The sequence below is a fragment of the Solanum dulcamara genome, chromosome 8 (assembly GCF_947179165.1).
Source record: "Solanum dulcamara chromosome 8, daSolDulc1.2, whole genome shotgun sequence".
Taxonomy (NCBI): Eukaryota; Viridiplantae; Streptophyta; class Magnoliopsida; order Solanales; family Solanaceae; genus Solanum; species Solanum dulcamara.
This window is the reverse complement of record NC_077244.1, coordinates 48,053,295-48,072,680: the sequence shown is the minus strand read 5'-3', so window position 1 is coordinate 48,072,680 and position 19,386 is coordinate 48,053,295.

Genomic DNA, 19,386 nt, shown 5'->3' with positions numbered 1-19,386 from the left:
TGATTTGCATGCAAGTTTATGAAGGAGGTACTTAGGATCACTAATGAGGAGGGTGACCCAAGACTCAAATGAAGTTGTATGAAAAGAATGTTTAATGATGTTTCAAGAAAGTTTAATGAAAGAGTGACTTGAGATCCTTGAAGATGACTTAAGACTCTAATAACGGAGTGACTTAAGATCCTAGAAGGTGACTCAAGACTATAAATTTAATAGGTGACTCAAGATCCTTCATGGTTGACTTGAGATCCTTAATGAGCTATTCGTATGAACATGTTATGAAGTATGATTATGAGAAGCCATTATTTTATGCTGGAATGATCTATTACTATGATTATGTGTAATATCTCGAGTGTGAGAAAGATAGAGTATGACATAATAAAATGAATAATTATCCTTGGGGAATCCATTGGTGAGTTAAGGAAAATTTTCATTAAGTGTAACGTAGTCTTTTCCTTAATTTTATAAGGGGAATGAATCTAGACATATTTTGGGTTAGGTTCCTAATCTATTTAATCCCCAAAGCTCTTAATTTTCCTTATTCATTCACTAATCACCCATCCCAAAAAAATCTTCTCTACAAAAGGCTCTCTAGACCTCCATTGAAGACATAGCAAGAATCTTCTTAAATTCTCCATTGATGTTCAAGTTCTTCTTTATGTTCTTTTCATAACTTTTATTCAAGGTATGTAAGATTCATCCATGGGTAACTTTCACCCATAGATCCCAAAGAATTTCTTAAATCTTCCATTAGTTTCAATTAAAACTTTGAAAATTCTTAATTTCAACTTCAATTGAAGGATCTATGATGTATCTTGTGAATTCAAATCTATTTTGGCATAAATTGATTGGTAATTCCTTGGGATTGGTATATTTTTCATATATATTCATAATATTATTAGTTAGGTCTTAGGATCTCATTATAAGGGATGAAAACTTATGAAAAACGATAAAAAATCTGGGAATTTATTGGGAAAACACTGGGGCGGCGCGCCACTATCGCGATAGAAATGTTTCTTTGTAGTTTTCCTTTTGGCGCGACGCGCCACTATAGCCCAATCGCTCAGTTTTCCATAAAATACATTCACCAAATGCGACGTATGTGATAAAATTCTTTTGTTTTGATTTGTTGATCCTTTCTTCTCATCAACTACTCTATCAAGTGCTGAATTAAATTTCATTTATGATTTAACCTCTCAACTAAGCATGAATTACTCCTCCATTATATGAACATACTTTCAAGCATGATTACTCAAGTATGATTTTCAAGTATGTTTCAAATTAATCTTTCTTCATACAAATTATAGAAAAGATGAATTAAGGCCTAATTATATGAATTATGAATGCATGATTTATAATGTGAAAGGACAATACTCACATTGTACTATGCTATGAAATGAGCTACTCTATGAATTTCAAACCTATGATCATCACTATGATATATGTTCATTACTATTTCTATGCTATATATGTATTTCATGGGATTTGGCATAGCATCGAATATGAACTTGAGGTAGGGGGCTCGAAATATGGGGTCCTTATATAAAGTCTCCTGTCCCATAGCTACGTGCCATCATAGGATTACCCTTTTTTCCTAGCTTGTGGATCCACATATAGAGTATGTACATAACCCACCTAGCGGGGTAGAGTCTACCTTGGCAAGTAGATTCCCCTTTTCTTCATTATATGGGGAGAAAACGAGATTCTATCTTATAGCTCGCATGGTCATAATGTCAGTTATAGTTCCTACCCCAAATATGTTTATGACTTTTATGCTACCTTATGATATTCAACTATGTCCTTTAAAATCTTTGATCATCACGATATTTCTCATGACTTTACTTAACCTTTTTATCATGTATAATCTTGATTATTGCATCTTATGATTCATGTTGCATGTCATGCCCTCATACTTAGTATATTTCAATGTATGAATGCATATTTTTTCCTACATTATCTCATAATGTAGGGGTTGAGGTTGAAGATCATATTCATCCACGTGGCTAGTTAAGCTTTCCCATCCAGCGAAGTTGTTGTGAGTCCTCATTCATTAGGGACTAGTTATCGAGTTGGTTGTTGTTCGGAAAGTCTTTTGCTATGTTTCATTTTGAGGGTGATCTAGGGACATATCATAGCCCCCGCCCATGTTCAGGAGTAGAGGCATCCAGTTGGACAAATGTTTTAAGTCTATGTTGTCATATGACATTCTTTAGTTTTTATTCATGGTTTAGACTCTCTTATGATGTTTTCTCTTTTACTTTACCTTATGTATGCTTATGATATAAATAAGAGGATTTGTTGGATCCCTTCATGGTTTCGATAGTCGTGTTATGACTAGGCCCTATATCGTGTCATGACAAACTTGGTATCACAACATAAGGTTAAAGTATCCTAGGTAGTCCAACATGCCTCATCAATTAAAGTCTTATTCATGGTTGTGAAGCACGCAACATCTATGAATAGGAGGCTATGATATATTTTAGGAATTCTCACTATTTTCATGATCTATGTTGTGCTATAGAGTTTACCGTAAGACTCATTTTCCCTAATAGTCTTTCTTTGCAATTTTCAGAAGAATGGTTCCAAGAAGACCACTATTTTCAAAGGAAAATAATGTTAATGAAGCGTAAGTTCCCCCGGCTGCTCAAGACAATGGTCCTCTACCAAACCAAGTGAGTAATGTGGAGTTCTGAACTGCCATTACTATGCTAGCCCAAGTGGTAACCAACCAAGGGATTGTAGCTTCTCCTAATGTTCCAACTTCTTCCTCAAGAGTGAGGTACTTTGCACGAATGAATCCTCCAGAGTTTCATGGATCAAAGGTTGATGAGGATCCTCAAGACTTCATTGATGAAGTCTACAATATAGTGAGCATTATGAGGGTGACTTCAGAAGAAAAAGCAGAGTTGGCGACTTACCAAATTAAGGGTATTGTTCAAGTTTGGTACACTAAATGCAAGTTGGAGAGGGTGGATGGAGGTCCTATTGAATAGGAAGCTTTCAAACTTGCTTTCCTTGATCACTTTTTCCCTCTTGAGTTAAGAGAGGCTAAATGTTGGAGTTTAGAAAATCTCTGATAAGGAAATATACGGATGAGAGACTACGCCCTCAAGTTTACTAAGCTATCCAAGCGTGCTCCTTCCTTGGTTGCCGATCTACGTGCCCAAATGAGTCAATTCATATAGGAGGTGTCTGAATTGGTTGCTAAGGAATGTTGTACAACTATGATTATTAAGGAGATGGATATATCTCGGCTCATGACTTTTGCCGAATAAATTGATACAGAAAAGCTCAAGGAGATGAGGATAAGGGATTCTAGGAGAGCCTGATATGAATGTGGGTTATCCAATACTAGGAACGGTGGTAGTAGTCGACTCTCTTAACAAGGCTAAAGCTCGGAAAAGAAGTTTCCTAAGGATAGGGTGCCATACCCTAAAGCTCAAGGAGGAAGAGGTGTGAATTCTAGTAGCCCTTCTTTTCTTAAGTTTGCAAAGTTTTGAAAGAATCATGGAGGTAAATGTTTGATGGAAATGGGTGCTTGTTATTGATGTGGCAAGATAGGCCATAAGCAATCCAAATGGCCTTATGTTGCCAACAAGGGTGGAGAAGCTCGTCCTCTAGGAGGCCAAGTACAACAAGGAGCCCAAGCTCAACCTAAGGGTGGCCAATGCAAGAATCGATTCTATCCTCTTCATGATAGGAAAATGTTGATGAGATTCCCTATGTAGTCACGGGTATGTTATGGGTCTTTAACTTTGATATTTATGCATTGCTTGATCCGGGTGCCAACTTATCTTTTGTTACTCCTTACCTTTCTATGTGATTTAATGTGTGCCTCGAAGTGTTATTAGAACCTTTTTTGGTTTATACTCCTGTTGGTGATTCGGTATTAGCCAAAAGAGATTATAGAAATTGTCTTGTACGGATCTTGTACAGAGTTATTCCATGTGATCTTATTGAACTTGACCTGACTAATTTTGACATCATTCTTAATATGGATTAGTTACATGCTGCTTATGCATCTATATGTTGTAGGACTTGTATGGTTAAGTTTCACTTTCCTAATGAGCCTACTCTTTAATGGAAGGGTAATGATTAAGTGGTTAAGGATCGATTCATCTCATGTATTAAGGCTCAAAAAATGACTTCTGATGGCTGCATTTATCATATTGTGCGATTTAGGAACGTCGATTCCAAAACTCCTACTCTTGAGTCGGTCCCAATAGTTAATGAGTTTTTGGATGTGTTTCCCGATGATTTGTTTGATATTCCTCCCAAAAGGGAAATTGACTTTGGCATAGATCTCCTTTCCGATACCCAACCTATTTCTATTCCTCCTTATCATATGGCTTCGATGGAAATTAAGGAGTTGAAAGAGTAATTGAAGGATTTGTTGGATAAGGGTTTTATAAGACCAAGTATTTCACCATGGGGTGCTCCTGTGTTATTTGTTAGGAAGAAAGATGGGTCACTCCGAATGTGTATAGACTATCGATAATTGAATAAGGTCACCATAAAGAACAAGTATGCAATTCCAAGGATAGATAACTTTTTTGATCAATTACAAGGAGCAAGCTACCTTTCTAAGTTAACCTTCATTCCGGTTATTATCAATTGAGGGTAAGGGAGTGTGATATTCCCAAAATGGCTTTCCGAATAAGTTATGGCCATTTTGAATTTGTATTAATATCATTTAGTTTGACTAATGCTCCCGCTATATTCATGGACTTGATGAATCGTATTTTCAAGCAATACATGGACATGTTTGTAGGGGTATTTATTGACAACATATTGATTTATTCTCGAAATGAGGAAGATCATATGGGTCACTTGAGGATTGTGCTATGAACATTTAGAGAGAATCAATTATTTGCTAAATTTATTAAGTGCGAGTTTTGGCTAAGTGAAGTTTCATTGCTTCATCATGTGGTGTACGGTGATGGGATCAAAGTAGATTCAAAGAAAATAGAGGAGGTTAAGAATTGGCCTAGACCATTATATCCTTTGGACATTAGAAGCTTTTTGGGCTTAGCCAGATACTATAGAAGGTTTGTTGAAGGTTTTTTTTCTATTTCTCCGCCTTTAACTAAGTTGACATAAAAAAGGCAAAATTTCAATAATCAGATGAATGTGAGAAAAGTTTCCAATTCTTGAAGGATCATCTCACGTGGGCTCTTTTTTTGACATTGCCTGAAGGTTTGGATGGATTTGTTATTTATTATGATGCTTCACGTGTGGGTTTGGTTTGTGTCTTGATGAAACATGGTAAAGTTATAGCCTATTCTTCTAGGCAAATTAGAGGGCATGAAAGAAATTATCCAACCCATGATCTTAAACTCATGACAGTGGTGTTTGCTTTGAAAATTTGGTGTCATTATCTTTATGGTGTGTATGTTGATGCGTTTACCGACCATAGAAGCCTACAATATATGTTTAGCCAAAGTGACTTGAACCTTAGGCAAATGAGGTTAGTTGAACTACTAAATGACTATCACATGAGTGTATTGTTCCATCTGGGTAAGGCAAATATTATAGTCGATGCTCTCAGTCGGTTGTCTATGGATAGTGTTGCATATGTTGAGGAAGGCAAGAAGGAATTGGTTAAAGAGGTCCATAGATTGGCATGATTAGGTTTGCATTTGGTTGATTCTAATGATGTAGGCATTCTTATACATAATGGTTCAAAATAGTCTCTTGTGGTAGACGTCAAGGCCAAACAAGATAATGATTCAATTATGGTTGAATTGAAGAAGTCAGTTGCCGAAAATGGCACTGAGGCTTTCTCCCTAGTGGGAGATGGGATATCACGTTATCAAAGTCGTTTGTGTGTTGTAAATGTTGATGGATCAAGAGAGTTGATATTGAATAAGGCCAATAGTTTTCAGTATTCAATTTATCTAGGATCCACCAAGATGTATCGTGGCCAATATTGGTAGAATGGCATAAAGAAGGACATAGCAGAGTTCGTGGCTAAGTGTTCTAATTGTCAACAACTGAAAGTTGAACATCAAAGGCTAGGAGGTCTAGCTCAAGACATTGAAATCCCTACTTGGAAGTGGGAAGATGTGAATATGTACTTTGTCACGAGTTTACCTCGTACTAGAAGACAACATGATTCTATTTGGGTTGATGTGGACCAAATGACTAAATCGACATATTTCCTACCGGTGAAGACTTCTTAAGGTGCCGAAGATTATGCTAAGTTATAAATTCGTAAACTTGTGAACGTTCTGGTGTTTCTTTGACGATTATATCGGATAGAGGTACTTAATTCAATTCACAATTTCGGAAGTCATTTCAGAAAGGTCTTGGTATTAGAGTCAAACTAAGTATCGCTTTTATCCTCAAACTGATGGAAAAGCCTATAGAACGATTAAAAATTTGGAGGATATGTTAAGGGCTTGTGTGATTGATCTTAAAGGAAATTGGGACGAGCATTTGCCATTGATTGAGTTTGCCTACAATAATAGTTATCACTCTAGTATCCAAATGGCTCCTTTTAAAGCCTTGTATGGTGGAAGATGTAGGTCTTCGGTAGGGTGGTTTGAAGTGGGTGAGATGGAATTGATTGGCCCATATTTTGTAGTTGATGCAACGACGAAAGTAAGGCTCATAAGAGAAAGATTGAAGACGTCTCAAAGTCATCAAAAGTTCTATTCGGACACTTGGAGGAGAGAGCATGGATTTCATGTGGATGATATGGTGTATTTGAAGGTTTCACCTATGAAAAGGGTAATGTATTTTGGTAAGAAAGGAAAGTTGAGTCCTAGACATGTAGGACCCTATAGAATATTAAAGCGTATTGGCAAAGTGGCATATGAGTTAGACTTGCCACTTGAGTTGGCGTTGGTTCATCCGGTATTTTATGTGTCAAAGTTAAGGAAGTTTGTGGGTGATCCAAATTCTATTATGCCAATGGAGAATATAAGTTTTGAAGAGAATTTGACCTATGAGGAGATCTCAATTGAGATTTTGGACCTTCAAGTGAAAAAATTAAGGAACAAAGAGGTTGCATCCATTAAATTCTGATGGAGAAATAAAGAAGTTGAAAGTGCTACATGGGAAGTAAAAGAGGACATGTGGAAATGATATCCTTACCTCTTTCCTTCTGATCCATCCTAAGGTATCCTAAATTTCAACTCCTCTGTGTCATGACATATACATACATACCATGAAAATGATTTTTGTTTTATGAATACTTAGAAGTTGCATTGTTGCATTCATGTAAGTTTGGTACATACTCACTCTATTCTACTCGAGCTAACTCTTATCTCGTTTAAGGATGAATGTTCCCAAGGGGGAGATATTCTAACATCCCAGTTGTAAGAAAGATAGAGTATGGCATAATGAGATGAATAATTAGCCTTGGTGAGGTTAAGGAAGATTTTCTTTAAGGGTAAAGTAGCCTTTCCCTAATTTTATAGGGGGGATGAATCTAGAAAACTTTTAGGCTAGGTTCCTAATCTATTTAATACCCAAAGCTCTTAATTTTTCGACATTCATTCACTAATCACCCATCCCCAAAAAAATTCTTCTCTCTACAAAAGGCTTTCTAGCCCTCCATTGAAGACCTAGCAAGAATCTTGTTAAATTCTCCTTTGGTCTTCAAGTTCTTCTTCATGTTTTCTTCATAATTTGTATTAAAGGTTTGTGGGATTCATCCATAGGTACCTTTCACCCATGGATCCAATGAATTTCTTAAATCTTTCATGAGTTTCAATTAAAACTTTAAATCTTCTTAATTTCAATTTCAATTGCATGAGTTATGATGTATTTTGTGAATTTAAATATATTTTGGCATAAATTAATTGGTAATTTCTTGGGATTGGTAGATGCTTCATATATATTCATCTACTATTAGTTAGGTCTTAGGATCTCATTATAAGGGATGAAAACTCATGAAAAATGAGGGAAAATCTAGAATTTGCTGGGAAAATGATGGGGCGGCGTGCCATTATCATGTTAGGAATGTGTCTCTATAGTTTGCCTATTGGCGCGATGTGCCACTATAGAGCCAGTAGAGTACCCCAGTGGTGTACACCTTAGCGCAGTGTGCCATTATAGCGTCATCGCCCAGTTTTCCATAAAATGCATTCATCAAATGCGACGTATGTGATAAAATTATGTTGTTTTGTTTGTTGATACTTAATTCTCATCAACTATTCTATCTACTGCATGAATTATATTTCATATATGATTTAACCTCTCAACTAAGAATGAATTACTCCTCCATTATATGAACTTACTTTCAAGCATGACTATTCAAGTATGATTTTCAAGTATGTTTCAAATTATGCTTTATTCATACAAATTATGGAAAAGGTGAATTAAGGCCTAATGATATTAATTACGAATGCATGATTTGTAATGTGGAAGGACAATACTCACATTGCACAATGTTATGAAATGAGCTACTCACTAAATTTCAAACCTATGATCATGACTATGATATATGTTCATTACTATTTCTATGCTATATATGTATTCTATGGGATTTGGCTTAGCATCGAATGTGGAATTGAGGTGGAGGCTCAAAATATAGGGTCCTTATATAAACTCTCTTATCCCATAACTACGTGCCACCATAGGATTGCCCTTTTTGTCCTAGCTAGTGGATCCATATATAGCGTATGTACATGACCCACCTAGCTGGGTAAAGTCTACCTTGGCAAGTAGATTCCCCTTTTCTTCATTGTGTGGGGAGTCTACAAGATTATATGTTATAGCTCGCATGGTCTAAATGTCAGTTATGGTTCCTATCCCAAATATGTTTATGACTATTATGCTACCTTATGATCTTTAACTGTGTCCTTTAAAAGGTTTGATCATCACAATATTTCTTCTGACTTTACTTAAACTTTTTATCATGTATAATCTTGATCATTGCATCTTATGATTCATGTTGCATTTCATGCCCTCATAATTAGTACATTTCAATGTACTAATGCATACTTTTTCCTACATTGTCTCATAATGTAGGGGTTGAGGTTGATGGTCATATTCATCCATGTGACTAGCTAAGCTTTCCCAATCGGTGAAGTTATGGTGAGTCCTCATTCATCGGGGACTAGTTATCGAGTTGGTTGTTGTTCCTAAAGACTTTTGTTAAGTTTCATTTTGAGGAAGAGCTAGGGGCATTTTTTAGCCACTGCCCATGTTCATGAGTAGAGACATCTAGTTGGACAAATGTTTCAAGTCTATGTTGTCATGTGACATTCTTTATTTTCTATTCATAGTTTAGACTCTCTTGTGATGTTTCTGCTTTTACTTTACCTTATAAATGCTTATGATATGAACAAGAGGCTTGGTTGGAGCCCTTTGGGGTTTTGATCACCATGTTATGACTAGGACCTAGGTCAGGTCAGGACATTAGGATTATGATATGTATTTTGTGGGTTGATTTACTTAGCATCGAGAGGACTTTGAGGTTGGGGATCGACCTAAGCCTTAGAATCAACCTTTAGTCCCTTAAAATACATTTCCACTATAGGATTTCTTTTCTAATATGTCTTTTTAATAAGGATAATATTGGACGGAGTCTACCTTGGCAAGTAGCCTCCCCCTTCTCAATGTGGGAATCATCAAATTCCATATAATAGCTTGTATGGTCTTAATGTCAGTTAGGGTTATCTCCCATATATGTCTGGTCTATTTTATGTTTTAAATGACTAATCATATCATTTACTTTATATGATACTCTTCTGGTTTATTATGCATTGATCCTTCTTATGAGTACTTATGGTTTTTACTACTTTTCCTATCATGCTATTTAAAATGGTCAATTGCACAAACATGGTTTTCTACTCATTGCATTGCCTACATACTTAGTACATTCATGGTTACCAACGCATATTTGCGTATATTGTATCATAATGTAGGGATTGACGATCATATCCATCCTCCACGTGGTTAAAAGTTGAGTTGCTACATTGCAATCTTGGTGAGTCCTCATTTTTCAAGGGAAAGATTATGAGTTTCTTTCATGTAAAAGACTATTTTCCTTCATTGAAGGTGAGATAGGGACTTTTCTTAGCCCCCGTCATATTGTCTATTGAGAGTCTTGTTGGGCTTAGCAACTATGGACTCAAGGGTTACTATGCATGTGTCTTTCAACGAGACCGTAGCGCTCTCAAAGAAAAAATCATCATTCTCACCAGAGGAGCCCCATACACAAGTAGGCTTGGCGCTTATTCCATTTGAAAAGTTGGAAAGATGTCTTGTCTATTGGTCTATGTTTTCTGTTGATTTGTCTATGATACTTCCATAAATTTCTTCTAGTCTATTGAGTTTGATGCTTATTTTTCCTTATATGAGTTCATGTATGATAATTCAAGAGGCTTGGTTGGATACCTATGTGGTTTTGATCGTCGTGTCACGGCCTTGCCCTAGTTTGGGTCATGGAAAAGTTGGTATCAAAGCATAAGGTTAATGTGTCCTAGGGAGTCCAACATGCCATGTCAAGTAGAGTCTTATTCATGGGTGTGAAAGACACCACATTTATGAGTAGAGGCTATGAAGCCACATAGGAAATCTTCACTTCTTTCATGATCTTATCATGCAATAGAGTTAAAACCTATAGGGATCCCTTCTAATGCATGTTCTATGTGTTTTAGAATATATCTCATCAAGAAGAGAGCAACTAAAAGATTGATCGAGATGGTAGCCTTTTTGGTCCATTTCACCACCCTCAAGTGCCGATATCTCTAATATGGAGCTTCATTATGCCCTCGTATTATTGGGTAAAATTATGGCCACTTAATTGAATCAACAAAGAGTAACCTCTGTAAGCACGAATGTGAAGAAAGGAAATAGGTGAGCAAAGAGAATTTTAGGAGAGAAAAAGTGATAGAAAGAAGAAATACTACCCCTCATGCTACGAGTGTGGTAAGAATCATTTAGGGGAGTGCTTAGCCAGTGCAAAAGGTTGTTATGGTTATGGCAAAAGTGGACATAAGAAGAGGCACTGTCTAGTAGCTTCTAGAAATGGGAGGGAGTCCAAAGGGGCTCAATTTGAAGGTGTGCCTTCCCAATCCAAACCTGGTGATGGTTTTAGTAGGTCTACTATCCCCAAGTGTTCCAAGTACGGGAGAAACCATGGAGGAAATTGTTTGGTTGGTACTAATTGTTATTTTGGATGTGGTAAAATGGGGCACAAGGTATTTGAATACCCTAACGAGGGGATATAAGGAAATCCTCAAGGGCAAGCTACTCAAAGTGGACAAGCTTAATAAGTGGTGGCCCACACTATAATAGGTTCTATGCAATTCAACTAGGCAATATGATGAGGAGTCTCCTGATGTAATTACGGGAATGTTGCGAGTCTTTACCTTTGATGTTTATGCATTACTTTATACAGGTGTCATTATCTTTTGTTACTCCTTATCTTACTACAGATTTGATGTATGTCCTAAAATCTTGCTAGAGTCTTTATCGGTTAATACCCAGTTGTAATTAAGTATTTAGGGGTATCGTTAAGTGATGCTAATAAGGGTGGTATTTTTGTTTGAAATGGTTTATAATTATAATTGGTAGTTCATGAGAAATTATTGGTTGATGAGAAGATCGAGGTTTTATAATAAGAGGGAGACATTACCAAGGCCAGTTGTGTGTTCCAATGTTGATGGCCTAAGAGAAATGATATCGATTAAGCTCATAGCTCTCGATGGATGAGTTAGGGAAGATTGGTGGAAGATTGGGTATTCCGTATTGAAAGGATTAAAGTATGCCTATTCCATTTAAGGATATAGTCATGGAGGAGAAGCTAGATGGGATCTTGTTGTGCACAATAGATAAGTAAGAGTATATTTTTGTGTCCTTTGGTAGGAGTTAATTCCAATGAGGACATAGAGACGCTAAGATAGGCTTGGAAATTCTTAAGTGATGTTTACGTCAAGAGATCCATAAAGTGGTTAGAATGATAGTCTCGAATGTGTGGTTGTAGATAAGTGAGTAATTGTAGTAGGTTATTGATGACTTCTTATTTGTTAAGGGTTTTAAGTGAGTGTATTAGAATAGTTATAGAACTAGGATTAAATGTGGTGTTGATGACATGTGGGTGAATCTATGGTGCATTGGGTACTTCTTGATTAGGTCTTGAGATTGATTGAATATGGTGGTGAGGAGTGGTATAGAATACTAAGGCATATTGGTAAGGTGTCCTATGCACTTGAACTGTCATTGGAGTTAACCTAGGTTCATCTGGTATTCCATGTATCAAATTTGAGAAAATGTATTGGTGATCCTAATGTCATTTTGCCTTTGGGTAATGTGAGTATTTGAAGAGAACTTGACTTATAAGGAGATTCTTCTTGAGATTTTGGACTGCCAAGTGAAAGGGTTAAGGAACAAGAAAGTTGTATCCGTTAAGGTCTTTTTGGAGGAATTAAGAAGTTGAAAGCGCTACATTAGAAGCTATAGCAGACATGAGAAAATGATATCCTTACCTCTTTCCTTCCGATCCATCCAAAGGTTCTTAGACATCTATACTCAAATCCTATAAAAACTCATGCGTTTTGACTTCTCTGTTTCATGACATATTCATGCATACCATGAAAATGATTTTTAAATGATGTTGATGTTTAGAAGTTGTATTTTTGCATTCATGTTGTTTTTTTACATACCCACTATATTCTACACAAGCTATCTCCTATCTCTTTCGAGGACGAATGTTCCAAAGGAGAAGGTATTGTAAAATCGCGGGTATGAGAAAGATAGAGTATGATATAATGAGGTGAATAATTAGCCTTGGTGAATTTATTGATAGGTCAAGGGAGATTTTCATTAAGGGCATTATAGACTTTTCCCTATTTATAAGGGGGAATAAATCTAGATAGTTTTGGGGCTAGGTTTCTAATCTATTTAATCCCCAAATCTCTTAATTCTCCTCATTCATTCACTAATCACGCATCCTAAAATCCTGTCTCTACAAAAGGCTCTCTAGACCTCCATTGAAGACCTAGCAAGGATACTCCCAATTTCTTATTTGACGTTCAATTTTTCTCCAAATTTCTTCATAATTCGTATTCAAGGTATGTGGGTTTCATCTATAGGTACCTTTCACCCATGGAGTTCAAATAATTTCTGATATCTTCCATAAATTTCAATTACAAGTACTATGATGTATCTTGTGAATTCAAATCTAGTTTTGGGTTAAATTGGTAAATAATTATTTGATATTGGTAGATTCTTCATATATTTCATCACTATATTTCTATTTAGGGCATATGATCTCATTATGGTGGATGAATACTCTAGAAAACTGCTGAAAAATTTGGAAATTCATCGGGTAAACAGTGGGGCGGCGAGCCATAAATGCGCCAAGAATAAACCCCAATAGTTTAGGGGATGGAGCGACGTCCAGCATTGCTCCATTACCCAGTAAGGCATAAAACGCATTCATCAAATGCGATTTATGTGTTAAAATTATTATTTTTCCATACCCTTCATCAACTACCCTTTCAAATGCATGTATTACGTTTAATGTAGGATTTAAACTCTCATCTAAGCATGAATTTACTACTTAATTACATGATGTTGCTTTTAAGTATAACTATACAAGTACGATTTCAAGTATATTTCAAATATTAGTTGCATACAAGTTTATGAAGGAGGGACTTAGGATTCTTAATGAGGAGGGTGACCTAAGACTGTAATGATGTTACTTGAAAAGAATGTTTAATGATGTTTCAAGCAAGTTTAATGAAAGAGTGACTTGAGATCCTTGAAGGTGACTTAAGACTCTAATAACAGAGTGACTTAATATCCTAGAAGGTGACTCAAGACTCTAAATATAAAAGGTTACTCAAGATCCTTCATGTGTGACTTGAGATCCTTAATGACCAATTCCTATGAACATGTTATAAAGTATGTTGATGAGAAGTTATGATTTTATGCAAGATGATCTATTACTATGATTATGATATGTATTCTGTGGGTTGATTTACTTAGCATCGAGAGGACTTTGAGGTTGGGGATCGACCTAAGACTTAGAATCAACCTTTAGTCCCTTAAAATACATTTCCACTATAGGATTTCTTTTCTAATATGTCTTTTTAATAAGGATAATATTGGACGGAGTCTACCTTGGCAAGTAGCCTCCCCCTTCTCAATGTGGGAATCATCAAATTCCATATAATAGCTTGTATGGTCTTAATGTCAGTTAGGGTTATCTCCCATATATGTCTGGTCTATTTTATGTTTTAAATGACTAATCATATCATTTACTTTATATGATACTCTTCTGGTTTATTATGCATTGATCCTTCTTATGAGTACTTATGGTTTTTACTACTTTTCCTATCATGCTATTTAAAATGGTCAATTGCACAAACATGGTTTTCTACTCATTGCATTGCCTACATACTTAGTACATTCATGGTTACCAACGCATATTTGCGTATATTGTATCATAATGTAGGGATTGACGATCACATCCATCCTCCACGTGGTTAAAAGTTGAGTTGCTACATTGCAATCTCGGTGAGTCCTCAATTATCGAGGGTAAGATTATTAGTTTCATTCATGTCAAATACTATTTTTCTCAATTGAGGGTGAGCTAAGAACGTTTCTTAGCCCTCATCATATTGTCTATTGAGAGGCTTGTTGGACGTCTTGTGTATTATTCTATGTTGTCTTTTGACTTGTCTATGATACTTCCTCAAATTTCTTCTAGTCTATAGAGTTTGATGCTTTGTAAGACCCTAAAATTTGAAAAGTCCAGAAACAAGGATCAAAACCTAAAAATTGGAAAACTAAAAAATTTGGGCACTAGGTGATGACCACGGAGGCCATCACGGGTCGTGGTAAGCACCACGAGTCATCGTGAACCACCGTAGTGATGTTCCTGAAGCTTATCTTTGTAAGGTTTGGTCCACGATAGGTCACAATGGACCGTGGTGAGTACCACGGTCTATGAATCCTTCCATGGTGACCCCTCCCCTAAAGCCTCAAAACTTTATCCCAAGGCTAGGACCACGACTAGACACCATGGGCCGTAAAATGTTTCACGGTCCGTGGTGAGCTCTGTGGTGGACACCCCTGCAGGTCAAGTTGTAGGACCTGCACCACGTCCACTCTTAATGGACCATGGTGAACTTCATAGACCATCAAGGTTCCCATCAAGAAAGTTGTAAAACTTTCCCTACAACTCTGAAAAAATAGAGTTCAAGTCTAACATCACGGAAACCACCATGGACCATTGCAAGCACCACGGACTGTGATGGGTGTTCTGTGGTCAGCCACAACTACAATTTAATGAGGTCTATTTTATATATTTCTTATTCTTTGATTAATGTATGTGGATGTTTTTGGGACTAGATTCACTAAGAAAATATCCTAAATACTCTTTAATCTACTCTTTTCCCTCATTAACTCCCAATCAACTAGAAGACTTCTCTCTCAAGACTCCTCCAAAGATCATCTTCTTCATCAAGCTTTAGGGCTAGGGTTTCTTCAGGAAAAGTCTCATTTTCCAGTTCTGAGGTCAAATTCAATTAAGGTATGTAGGAATTAATTCATGGGTCCCTTTCACATATGGACTCTCAAGGATTTCTTCCAAAATATCATGAATTTTAATTGGGTTTGTAGCCCAAATCTTTTGAATTTCATTGGGCTATTTAAATTATGCTTTTAGTCATTATTTTCAATCTTCATAACAATATTTCCATATGAATTACATGAGTTTTAAGTCCAATTATGATTGTCCATGCATGAAGTCTATTTTCTATGAAGAATTATGAAGTATGATTAGCAATTCAATGATTTTAAGGTATTATCATGATTTTTAAGTCAATTGATCATGCATTCATATTTTACCCTAATTTTTGAGTATGAATTATGATTACGCATTTCAACTATGATCATAAATTACAAGCATGTTTCAAATCATGATTTTTATGTAACTTAGGGAAAAGATTACTTAGGGCCCAATGTAGTGCCTTAAGGTATGCTATGAATTATGTATGAATTATGACTATGTAGGTATGTTGTGTATGTGGAAGGAAAATACCCGCATTGCACTATGTTATAAAAATGAGCTACTCTATTATTTAAAGATTATGATCATGACTATGATATATGTTCATTTTGATTTCTATGCTATGTATGTATTTTATTGGATTTGACTTAGGACCGAGTGGACTTGAGGAGGGGACCAAACAAAAGTCTTAGTAGCAGTTTCATGTCTCTTAAACTAAGTGCCACCATATGTTGACTTCATGGATCAGCTAGTGGATCCATATATAATATATGTATCACCCACCTAGCGGGTTAGAGTCTACCTTGGCAAGTAGATTTTCCTTTTTCCAGTGTAGGGGCAACATCAGGATTCCATGTTATAGCTCGCATGATATTAATATTGGTTATGGTTCCTATGCCACATATGTATGATCTCTTATGTACTTTAACAATATTAATTATGCTTTTCAAATACTTGATCATTATGATTCTCTAATGACCTTACCTTTCTTATCTTATCATGGATTTTAATTGATCATTGTTTACACTGAATTTCATGCCCTCATACGTAGTACATTAAAACATAATAACGCATACTTTTGCCTAGATTATGTCATAATGTAGGGGTTGACATTCAAGATCATATCTATCTGCGTAGCTAGTTGCAAAGTCTTGGTGAGTCGTCATTTATCGAGGACAAGTATGAGTTATTTTTTTTGCTTCCAAAGACATTTTATTATTTACTTGAGTGTGAGATAGGGTCAGGTCTTATCCCCCATAAATGTTCATGACTAAAGGTATTATTGGACAAGTATGTAGAGTCTTATGTTGTCGAATCATGTTTTCCTTGTGTTTATGTTAGACTCTTTTCTATGATATTTCCGCATTTGCTATATCTTATGTATACTTACGATATGAACAAGAGACTTAGTTGGGGCCCTTTGTGGTTTTAATCGCCATATTACGACTAGGCCCTAGGTTGGGTCATGACAAACTTGGTATCAGCGTACAAGGTTCAAGTGTACTAGGGAGTCCAACATGTCGCGTCAAGTATAGTCTTATTCATGAGTGTGAAGCACGCCACATCTATGAATAGAAGGCTATAAGGAGTTTTAGTAATTCTCACTTCTTTCATTATCTATGTTGTGCTATAGAGTTTTCCATAAGACTTTGTCTCCCTAAATTTCTTTCTTTGCGATTTTTAGAAATTATGCCTCCAAAAAGACCCCCATTTCCAATGGGGAACAATGATAATGATGCCCAAATCCCTCCGTCTCCTCAAGGCAATGACCCTTTTTACGAGCAAGTGACATATGCAGATTTCTGGACCACTTTTACCATGCTAGCCCAAGTTATGGCCAACCAAGTGGTTGTGGCTCCTCCTAATGTTCCGACTCCGTCTTCAAGGGTAAGAGATTTTGCAAGAATGAACTCTTCAGAGTTTTATGGTTTAAAAGCTTATGAGGATCCTAAAAAATTTATTGATGAGGTTTATAAGATAGTGATTATTATGGGGGTGTCATCCCAAGAGAAAGCGGAGTTAGCAGCTTATAAACTTAAGAGTGTTGCACATGTATGGTTCACCTACTGGAAGATAGAGAGTGTGGATGAAGCTGAATGGGAAGCCTTCAAACTTGCTTTCCTTGATTGCTTTTTCCCTCTTAAACTAAGTGAAGCCAAGGTATTGGAGTTCATCAATCTTCAACAATTCCAAATGAGAATAAGGGACTATTCCCTTGAGTTCACCAAGCTATTCAAGTATGCTCCTTCATTGGTTGTCGATCCAAATGCCCGAATGAGTCAATTAATATCAGAGGTACCCAACTTGGTTGTTAAAGAATGTCTAACCTCCGTGCTTATTAAGGAAATAGACATATCTCGGCTCAGGACTTTTGCCGAAAAAATTAAGCGAGAGAAACTTACGGAGATAAGAATGAGAGATTTCAAGAGAGCTCGGTGTGAAGGTGGTTCTCAAATGCTAAGTCTGGTGGTAGTATTGGCCATTTTCAATAAGACCCAAGTTCAGGAAATAAGTTTGTAAACATTAGGGTGTCACACCCTAAGGTTCAAGCAGGAGGTGTCAATGCTAATAAACCTTCATTTTCCAAGTGTGCAAAATATTGGAAAAGTCATAGGGGGAGATGTTTGATGGAACGGATACTAGCTTTCAATGTGGAAAAATGGGTCATAGGAAATTCGAGTGCCCTCTAGCAACAAATAAGGGTAAAGAAGGTCATCCTAAAAGATGAGTTATTCAAGGTAGCCAAGCTCTACAAGGCACTAAAGCTCAACCTAAGGGTGGTCAACGCAACAACCAGTTCTATGCCCTACATGGTAGGCAGGAGTGGAAGAGACTTCTGATGTTGTTACTGGTATGTTATGGGTCTTTCACTTTGATATTTATTCCTTGCTTGATCCAGATGCAAATTTGTCCTATGTTAGTCCATATGTGGCTATGAGGTTTGATGTTAGCCCCAAAATATTGATGGAGATTTTTGCTATTTACACTCCTGTAGGTGACTCGATTATGCTTAAAAGGGTCTATAGGAAGTGTCTTGTGTCCATTCTGCATATAATCATCCCTTGTGATCTTTTTGTACTTGACATGACCGACTTTGAAATTATTCTCGATATGGACTATTACATGCCTCTTATGCGTCTATATGTTTTAGAACCCAAGTGGTTATGTTTTAGTTTCCTATTGAGCCTATCTAGAATGGAAGGGAAATGATTCAGTGGTTAAGGGTTGATTCTTTCATGTCTTAAGGCCTGGAAGATGATTTTGAAGGGCTGCATCTACCATCTAGTATGAGTTAAGGATGTTGATTTCGACACTCCCACCCTTGAGTCAGTTTCAGTTGTTAATGAGCTCTTGGATGTTTTTCTAGAAGATCTCCTAAGTGTTCCTTCCGAAAGGGAAATAGACTTTGGCATTGATCTTTTACCCAATACACAGCCTATCATTATTCCTCTTACTGTATGTCTCCAGTGGAACTTAAGGAGTTGAAAGAGCAATTAAATGATTTTTTGGATAAGGGCTTTATAAGGCCAAGCATTTTATATTAGGGTGCTCTCGTGCTATTTGTTAGAAAGAAATATGGGTCACTCTAAATGTGTATAGATTACCAGAAATTGAACAAGGTCACAATTAAGAATAAGTATCCCATCCCAAGGATTGATGATTTGATCAACTTCAAGGGGCAAGTTACTTTTCAAAGATTGACCTCCGATTGGGTTATCATCAACTCTGGGTGAAGGAGTGTGACATTGCAAATACAGCTTTTAAAACTCAATATGGTCACTTTGAATTTTTTTTATGTCTTTTGGACTAACAAATTCCCCTGCAGCCTTTATGAATTTGTTGAACAGGGTATTTAGGCAATACTTAGATATGTTTGTGATCATTTTTATTGATGATATTTTTATTTACTCACA